Below are 10,539 nucleotides of genomic sequence, written 5' to 3' on the forward strand. Positions count from 1 at the left end.
CTGAGCCAGAACCTCTAGGCCAGTTGCCTAGCAGTAGAGACCCATGGAGGAGCAACAAGGACCGAGTGAAGGAGGCAGAGGAGACTCTTCTGCGGTGATAAGCAGAGCAAATTTATTGGAAGAGGCTGGGGAAGGTACATAGAAGACAGCAGCTAAAGGGGAACACAAGCAAAAAGAGCCCCAACCCCCCCACCCCGTGCATGGGTTTTTAAAATCTTTCAAAACAGGGGGTGGGCAGCATATAGTAATCAATAAGCAACTCTCAGGGTGTGGTTTTGAGGGCTGCAATAAATCAGAACAAGGGGAGGAGAGAGGGTTGGGATAGGGATTGGATCTTAGGGTGAGGGACAGGGAACTTTCTGGAACAAAGGGTAGGGTTTGGGCTGATAGACAGGGCAAAGGGGCGGGGTTGTCTTGAGAGACAGGGAAAAATCTGGTGAGGAGGGAGGAGATTCCTTGAGGGCCAGTTGGGCAGGAGGGCATAAGGCAGGGGAGAAACTAACTGTAATACTTCAGGGAACACTTGAACACACCACGAGATGACGGAACATTTGACTCAATAAACTAACACACCGCAACACAGAAATTCAGGCTTTCAGCTGCTGAGAGGTGGCAGTATTAGAACCCACAGTAGCTGGTGAAAGCCATCTCTCTCCTTCAGGTTCTTGCTGTGTGGGAAGGTGCGGGGAGTTGTGGTGGCTGCACTCACCCTTTGCTGGGAGGATGATCTGTACCAGGGGAGAGCAGAAAGCTGCCGTGGTGAGCATTACAACTCAGAGCATTACAGTTCAGAGAATGATACTGGCCCTGAAGTGCAAAAAGCTTGAAAGCATATAAATCTGTGTGGAACCATTGCAAAAAATTTCTCTTCTAGAATGTGCCCATTTTTTTATTCTGTAGATGAATGATCTGGGATTTATAGAATACGTGGGTTTTTTTCTTAAGGTTTTTGGGAGAACTCTCAATTTTCTTTTTATTTGCATTTTACATCCAGCATGTCTACAGATTATTATTTTTAATTGTTCTTTTGTAAGTACTTAGGGAACAAATACCCAAGCCATTTTTATTCCTTTGGGATATTGTGATTAATATTCTTAGAAAGAAAACCTTGTGGAGCAAGTGAGAAAACACAGAGAGAGGGAAAATAGCATAAAAGTCTTTCAAAACAGGGCATGTAATGAGGACTGCAGAACTGAGTAAATCTTCCCAGGGCAGATTTAGCAAGATATATTACCAAGAATAACTGCCAAGATACTTCCTTAAATCCAGGGAAATGTGGCCTGCAGCCACACCAAGTACAGCCAAAGCAAATGAAAACCCTTTGGATAAGAGTGAATTTTGTCAGCGCCGTCAGTCTGCCTGGATAACTGAGGGATGCCCATTGTCCAGGCAGTGCATTCCTCAATATTTGCAGTGTCTTTTCTCTCAATTTCTCTGAAGTGAATAAGCAGCTGCTGTTGCTTTACCATTAATTTAAGCTCTTAGGGGAATTAGCAAGCACCAGAAATGTTTTTTGTAGCTGAGCAGGACTTGAGTTTCCCAAATCTTCTACAAAGCAGAAGGGAACCCCACAGTTACTTGTGCTAATGGTAAGGAAGGGTTTCATGAAAGCAGGTGAATGAGAGCATTGCAGTATGCAACTTCCACATTCAAGAAAACAGGAGTGCACTTAGAATAAAAGATATGAGGCTAGCATAACAGCAGAACAGGATAAAATGAAACCACTAGACAGGAAGTTGTGTAGGGAAAAAAAAGCCATTTCTGATAGACCTGCATGCATTTGCAAGCTAAAAGAGAAAAAGAAAGGCAGAGGTAAAAGGGAATGAAGATTTTAAATTGCACTGTGCAGAAGAGACACAGGAACCAGCAGTGTAAACACAGCTGAGAGATTCAGCTTGGAGTTGGATATGAGTTGAATCCATTCACTGAAGGATTCTGGTGCACGTGAGTGCAAAGACTGAGGAAAAAAGGAGAAAAATTTAATTTCTGGAAGCCATTTAGATTTCTGGAAGCATTGTGTGGAGATCTGAAAAGCTAAAGCCTCAGAGAATCTGAACCTCAACTATTCCCAAATGGATTGATAAGTGTTCTAATGGGCTTTTATATTTTGTAATACTTTGTAATAGCTTTGTTTTTATATCCCCTCCTTTTTCCCAAGTGGTTTACCCCAGATCATACCCCCTCTGTCTACCTATGTAATCATTCTCCTTTGCTGAGCTCATCCCCAAATCCCTGCCCTGGCTCTCTCTCTGTCACTCAGCATCCCATCCTTTCTATCTAGAACTTTCGGTCCAAGTCGTCGAGTGATTAGTCCGAGGCCAGGAGTCAGCCGCCCAAGTATTATCCTATACGCTATCCAAATGTCCATTCCCTCAGGTTTCATCCCTGGAGGGTCTTTATTGGTTAGCAAATGTATCTACCTTTGGTTTCCTCCCACCCTTTAAATGTGACCTTAGCATTCCTCCCAGGCACTCTGAGCAAGAGGCCCACTGAGGAGAGGGGCCCCCTCGGGAGCTCTAAATCAACCTTGGACTGGCCCCTGCTGAGAGTCGGCCTTTTATCCTCTGCGGCTGTCTCCAGTGTCTCTTCTGCTGCAAAGGCGACTAGCCGAATAGCCATCAGTACCCTCGGGGCACAAGAGAGTGTCCCCCCACTGTCGGCCGCTTCGGGGCTGCCCCCCCCCCCCGTTGTCTGCCGACCCGGGGCTGGCCGGGAATCCTGAGAGGCTTCCAGAGAGATGGAGACAGGGGACGATGGGAGACAAATGGGTCCAGGAGATGAGAGTTTGGGAAAGCTTTGCAAAACAGGGGCTGCTGTTTCTGTGCCCTGCTCCTCTTCCGAACAAGAAGCCGCCAGATCTTGTCCTGAAGTTCTGCAGGCGGGGTCTGCCAAGGGGGGCTCTGGATCCATTCTGCTTTGCCAAGGGGCTGCGGGGGTCACCCCTGCCACGGTTCCCCCTTCCCAGGAAGTCACCTCCTCACATCGGGCTCAGGCGGGCAGTTTGCTTTGCAGCACTGAGGACTCTTTTCATATACATTCCTCTGGCAAGACTCTTCCAGGATTTTCAGCACTTGTAGCTCCCCAGCCTCTGGTTACAGCAGGTGGGGGGGCTTTGGACTTGGCTCGGCCTGAGGAGGAGTGGGCATGGGGGCGGACAGAGGCAGCGGGCAGCAGGCAGGGGTTGAGCAGGGCAGGGATGGCTCTGCCCACAGGGATAGATGGGGTGGAGGTGAGAGAGTAGGAGTATTAAGAAAACACATATTAATACACACACTAAGGCTTCCTTGATGCACAGCGGTAATTGCCCGAGACAGAAATAGAACATTTTCTGAATCATAGGCTTATTAATTTTGGTGCTAACAATTGCAAACCCCCACAATGAATATTGTACTAGGAACTCTAAGGCATATTTTACAAACAGTTGCATATTTTTCTGACTTTTGTATGATAACACTTCAGTGTGTTTATTAGAGTTTTTGGAACATGATAACCTTGATTTTTCAGGAGCTGAGGTGGTTGTGAGGTTTTGAAAAGCTTTGTAAGGCAATGTTGGCTTCCTGTTGGACTTGGTGAGAGAGTGGCTCTATCTTAGCTGCTGGGAAATGGCTGTGGCGTGTGGCCAGCACCATCTTTTCAGGATGGCGTGGTTGCTATTGCTCGCATGGCCCCACACCCTGGCACGTTTCTTTCCACTTTTTTTTTGGCTGGTTGGGCCCCCCGCAGGGGCTTTTCCCACACTCTGCTTCTGAGGTTGGTGTCTGCAGCTCTTCTCAGATCCATCCTTGGAGGAAGGCTCGGGCGCAGGGCCACTCCCGATGCAGACACGGCTAGGCTCCACGGTAGTGTGACACTGGAGCCAGCCCACTCGCTTTCCATACTGATGGGAAGAGAGGGTGGACCCTGTGCAAATGGCGGGGGGCGATCTCAGCAGCCACGTGGCATGGTGTAATGGCTGCAGAATTGTCCTTCAACCTGGGAGGGCTCAAAGCCGCTGCATGGCATGGTGTCCCCAGCCAAGCAGAAGCGCCCACCATTTGGTCTGCTCCCCCACAGCAGGGCAGTGTGGTGTGCCCGCCTGGAGCTGTGGCGGCCGCCATCTCTGCACGTGTCTGGATGGTGCAATTGGTGCTGCCAGGTCACTGGACAACGTCAGTGTCCTCGGCTCGGACAGCCTCCAGATGGTCTCTGTTTTCCAGGATTCCCCCACTCCCCGGGGCTGCGCTGCTTCCCACGACCGCTCCACATCGGTCAGCCACAGTCCCATTGTAGTAGGGCACGTTTGCACAGTGGCCAGAGCCCACCGGCTCCCGCAGCAATGCCAGCTCATGCAGAGGGTGGAACGAAGAGGCGGCTGCACTGCTGCCCTTCCCCCTCTGCCTTTCATAATTTGGTTTTTTAGTAAGTCCAGAAGGAGCATTCATGGTTCTATATTACCCATGGCTGCATCATTGCCAAAGGAGACTGCCTCAAATATATTTTGTCCAACCCTCTCCCAAAAGGGCAAATCTAAAACGTCCGCTGCTGATACGTGCAGCTCATGGTTTTCGCACCACGTGAATAAAGCTTGTAGAGCTCGTTCATGGTGGTTTATCCCTCTTCTTCGAAAGAAGAAAATCAGTACCTTCATGACAGAGTTTTCTGGTCCTGACATCCAAGCTCCCATGTTCTCCTAAGTGATTCCAGTCAGAAGAACAAGGCTAGAAACCTCATAGCACTTTACGCTACTTAGCAAAGTGCCGTGTTTTCACCATATCGGCTCTGTCATTGTTCCCAGCTCCCAGGCTGTATTTCTCCTGTTCCAAACAGCAATCCAGGCTCTGACGCCGATGATATCTGGTTCCCACACCGTTTCCCAGCTCTTACGCTGTTTGTAATCTGGTTCTACACCGATTTCCAGCTCTAACGCCGTGTGTCTCCTTTGCTGTCTGCTTCTGAGTTCTTATCACTTTGGGGTTCACCATGTGTTATGTCCCATGTGGGGGTTGCGGGTGCAGGAGACAGAGATTGCTCAGCCTTGAGGTTCGTGTGGCACAGAGAGCATTTATTTGCCCGGCTACCCCTTACACAGAGCATTTGAAAGACCCGGTCAGCATATTCTCATTGGTCTTGATAGTAAAAGGTTTTAAAATCATAAAATTTGGGGAGTTAGAAGGAAGCTAGACTTAGTGGGACCCTGGAAAAATGTTAGAAATAGACTCAGAAAATGTTAGGCTTTGTGTGTGCCAGATCATGTGAAATCGCACCTGCCTAAGCGGTACATGATAAATGATATAATTGTTAGATGTGATGATTGTGTAGTAATTAAATATAATTTTTGTTTAATCGTAAGAAGAATCATGAGAAAACTATGCTAGAAGTTTGAGGGGGACCATGAGAAGCCATGCTTGGATGAAATCTATGTATACAATAGAACAGTATTAGTTTATTAATTAACATGAGAGTTATAGAACAGTAGAATATAAAAAGCATGTTCATCCCGAAGACATGTCGGAGTCAGATGTGGGTTTGTACCTTTGACACCCAGAGCTCTTCAATAAAAGCACCTGCATAGAATCATCTTGTGATTATGTGTTTCTGAACGCTAACAGCCTGAACTCCTTGCCCCCTCGGGATCTGGCCAGTGAAATGCTTGCAGCTCCCTAAGAGATCGGACTGGGAGAAGCCGCTGGCAGTCAGTCCTGGGGCTTGGTAGCAAGCTCATCTATGACATTCGGGAACACCAGCCAATGGGTGCCTTCTTTCTGTTCAGTTCTGTTAGGTCTGCCTTTGGTTTCAGTTATGTCAGGTTGAGATCAAAGGCATAAAAAGGGTGTGATTTTTACAATAAAGGGATCTCCTTTGGATGCATGAGGGGCTCCGTGTCGCTTTGTTCCCCAGCGCTGCATGCAAATCTGCCTTTTGGGAGTGCTAATTCAATAAACAGTCACTATGCATCAAGAAAGCATGGGCTATAATGCTCCAAAACCTTAGAATTGTCTCAAGGAGTTTGGTTTTATTTGACAGAATACCTTATGAGTGGGGTAGAGAGTTCTATCTTACAGATTGCCTTAAAATAAGAGATACTGCAACCCCACAAAATCAGATCAACCAAAGCACTCCTAATCTATTAGTAAGAATTAACAAAGTCGGAACTTATGTTTTCTATCTCAAGGCTTTGTACATATATCCATCCACACAATAGCACTGGGATTACCTACACTGACACACAGGCTGTCATAAATATTATTTTCCCAATACACTGGAGTACGGTAGAACAAAAGAAAACATTGATTGCAGCGTCTAAAGACACTGCATGTGGTTAAATATTGCCTTTGTGTTCACAGCTTTAAATTATATTTTACCTTTATAAAAAAGGTACTAAAGGTACTATAAAGAAAGGTACTAGAGGTTCCCATGAACTCCACAGATCTCAGAGAGGTGTTTGAAGGCTAGGTCTGTAAGAAAGAGAGGTGTTTCATTGGCAGATTTCAGTTGCAGAGTTTTCTGAGGATTTGCCACCTGTCCCTTCTGTTTACAGTGTCTGTGAAATCATTTTTGTGCTGAAAATCACTAACAATTACCTTCCATATTTATTCATGGCTAAGCACTCCTGCCAACTCTGGTTGAAATCAAGAACAGGTTTCTGAATAGAGCAGGAATAGGATTAAACCTAAAAGGTCTGTTGGAATGTTGAGGGACACAAGGGAGATGATGGACTTTGGACCTGGTTAACATAAGAGATTTGATAACAAAAGCAAACAGAGCTTTGAAAAATAGACCTAGATTGCAAGAAGATTAAATCAAAGGTGTTTGCTGGAAAAAGAAAATGCCATTAAGGTCTGCCACTGCTATCACTGAAATACTAATTTGCATGTTTTCTTTTCTTTGAACCAAAATACGACCATGGCAGCTAAGTATGCAGATGCAATAATCACAGAATTGAGGTCATTTGAGATTACAGCAAGGTGAAAAACTATGCATGGGAAGGTAATACCAGGAACTTCTAACTAACAAAGAATGGTTTGTCCTGCAGCCTTGAGGTCATGTCCTTAGACCCTTCCTAAAAGAAAACCTATTCATTCCAGTTGCATCATCATCCCAAAAACATGTTTAAATTGATTGGAACTGTGGATTAGCCCATGTCAATTAGCACCTTCCTTTTCATTTTCATTGACTACCTCTGATTCAATTTCAAATCATCAATCTTTCAAGGAAAAAATATAGCATGCAGAGGAAGACCCAAGGCATAGGCCTCTGTACGTAGTACTGCCAATCCCTGTGTGACAGCCTCCTGCTAGCTTCCTGCATCAGACAGAAGGCAACTTCCCTGCAACACAGACTTTCTTAATACTGGTGGCCTTTTAAAATCCAAAGACACTACTTGTTTTAAAGAAAGAGCATTCTAAGTTCCTGAAAGCAACCATAGAGGCACTAATTTGGTTTAGGAGAGAAGGTGTTTGTGCAGTTGGATAGCAGCTTGCATGCTGACGTGTCTGGGGGGATTTCTATGGTTGCGCTCACCTTGTTTGAGGCAATGAGCGCAACGTCACCTGTGCGTAGCGGGCACCATGGTTGAAGACTCTATGCCTTGTAGGTGCAATGTTTCATTTGTAATCAAAGGGGAAATGTATCTAAACATATTAGGATAAACAGTTCCTTTGCAAATAGACTGATCTAGAAACTTAGCCATTTTAAAGGAGTAAAAGTCCAAGGTTATAAGGAAAATGCAGATATGCTTTTCACCGCCATATAGAATTTTCTTTGACACAATTTGATTTTTCTGAAACTTAACTTGTACACCGGCAAATATGTCCTAAGGGTCTTGTTAAATTTATTTCAAAGGTATTTCAGACAGCAGGAGTAGCAGTAACATCTTTGATTTCAACAATGCTTGTTGGTTTCTTTTGTAGATAACTCCTAGGCTACTCATTTCCTTAAAATAGGATTGAATTTTTATACAGAGATATGGTATTGTTTTAGTCTACAACTGTTACTCAAAATTGAGTTTTGCAAAACGAATGCTCACAGAAGTGCTGATTTGACAATCTTAAGTAGTGCAGCACTTAATGGAAAGAGCTCTCTATGCACATCCAATAGATGTGGAGTAGAGACCCCATCACCTGTGATTTCCTTTCTCAGTTCACAAGAATAGAGAAGTAGCTGGCCTTTAGCTGTGTGTCTGCATATGAAGCCACATGAGATTTTTGGATGGCTTCACACAAGTTTTTCAAGTTTTCTCTGAGTCTGCAGTTTCCCCAGGCCCAGGACCACCACTGGCCGCTTTTGTTGGTTTTGCATGGGTTAAATTTGGAGAGGAGGACAGAAGGCAGCCACGAAAGTGGCATTTCTCTGAGGAGCTGCTGGAAGCTTTCTCAGTCCAGGCAAAACCAATCCCTGTCTGGCTCTGAAAATAAGCCCACTGCTAAGGCAATTAGAAAAGCTGGTGACGCCCCTGGGTCAACATCTTTAAGAGAGGAAAAAAGCACAGGAAGCTCTCTTTCTTTCTGCCTGCCGAGGGGGGCTGCGGGCACAGCTGAGCCCCTTGCCGGCGGGGCTGGGGGCTCTCTCCCATCAGGGCCGCCGGGCCACGCTGCCGGGGCTCATCCCAGCGCCGCGAGCAGCTGCGGCCGAAGCCAGGAGCAGCCCTGGGGGCAGCGCCAGGAACGGTCCCGCTGCCTGTGCCGGGAGCAGCCCTGTGACCGCTGCCAGGGGAGGCCACCACGGCCAAAACTGAGAGCGGCCAGGGCCACCAGAGCCCACGCAGCCAGCGCCACCTTGGCACGGCCAGCGACAGACTTTGCCTGCCTGGCCAAAAAGAGCCTGCCGCAGTGCAAACCAAAGGACAGAAACCTGCTTAGGAGGATCACTCTCTTTATTCTTGTTATAAATAAGAAGCTTGACTAGGCCAATATTCAAGCAGCAATCAATTTATTAATTAATGTGGTAAAGTATGAGCAAAACAGCGCTGGGTACAGTGGGGGAAGTTTTCCCTCCAACTGCACATCGATGCTTGGGGCGTACAAATATTTATAGGGGTGCACATGAGCTTTTTTCAGCAGTTTCTATTTCAAATTGTTACGTCACAATTCTATACACTATTGTGAGTTAGTTTTTCTCAGGATGTACCCCAGAAAAGAGTATTCCCAGATGGTGGGGTCTGACTTCCGAAAGAAGAAAGAGGTCTTCCAGCTGGTGCGGTCCAGACTCCAGATGTGGGCCCACCTTTTAATTGCAAAGACTATAAACCTCATAACAGTGATGTCCAGCTTCCCTTGGTCGAAGCCATCAATCCTTGGGTTGATGTTCATCTTCCTTTCTCAAGCTGCTTTTTACTGTTTTGCTAAGGTGTTGAGATAAGCATGTTTCCTTTACATATATTCTAAACTTATATTTTCAAAGCTCCTTCCTAGGAGCAATATTCTAAAATTATACTTCAAAAGGTTATTATTGCAAAGCTGTTTAATGCTTAGCTAGGTGCAAAAAGTTCCTGTCCAGCAGCAACATCCTTAAAGCTTTAATTCAGATGCTATAAAAGTTAATTGCAAACAATGGATAAGTTCAAGGGCCTTCTTCCATGCTTTACTCCCTCCGTTATTTTTTTGGAATTCATCCTTTAATTGTCCCATGATCAGTTTCCACACATATTACAATCACAAGTACACATGCTGCCTGTGTGTACCTGACACGAAACACAGCTTTGTATCTCACATTCTCAAGGCTAAGATAGCCATTTGCACCCATTAATCCCCGCACTGGGGGAATAGAGGGCTCAACGCTGTCTGCTACAGCCAGAGGAATTCAGGATTTGTTACAATTCAGCCTTTTCTCAACCCTGTCCTTCTCTGGGAATTGCTCACTCTGGCAGTCTCCGCTAGCAGGATGACCCTCAGATGCAGGAGAAATTCTCTTTTCCCAGCCCAGCTGTCGAAGAAGGAGTCAGGACTCTTTGGCTGCAGTTCTCAAGGTTGTTTATTGTTTCTTATCTCTTACATTCTTTTTCTGGCCTGCAGGGATCTGTTCAGCAGGTCAGCCAGAGGCACGCTGCCCGCCTCCCAGGCTGGTGTTGTTCTTGATCCTAAAAATTACATGTACTGTATTTATACTTGTGTTCCAATACCTATCACCTGTGTTAGACAGTCAGTTTCTACTCTCGACCAATTGAAAAGTGCCAGCATCACCCAAATCATGGATGTTAGAAAGAAGAAAGAAGAAGGTCAGGACATGCCCAATTCCCTCCATCTTGGGACCCTGAACCTCCATCCTAAAAACCCCCAAAATTCTACTTTTCACCCTGTGACAACTCCTGTTATGCTACTTAAACTTTTGTGACTTGTAATTCTTCATTCAGAGTTGGTGATTTGTTCCGTGGGTCAACATCACGTCACAGGTGCCTTCGGCTTCATGCCAGGGCTTCAGAGCCCCCTGCCTGGGGCTCCAGCCATCCTGAGCAGTCAGAGGAACGTCCTGGGTTTCAACAGCTCACAAGCATTTGGTCAATGCACCTTGCAAATGCTTTTGCTGACTGAAGCCACATTGCGTCTTTCCTTCAGAAATTAATGA

The sequence above is a fragment of the Motacilla alba genome, chromosome Z (assembly GCF_015832195.1).
Source record: "Motacilla alba alba isolate MOTALB_02 chromosome Z, Motacilla_alba_V1.0_pri, whole genome shotgun sequence".
Taxonomy (NCBI): Eukaryota; Metazoa; Chordata; class Aves; order Passeriformes; family Motacillidae; genus Motacilla; species Motacilla alba.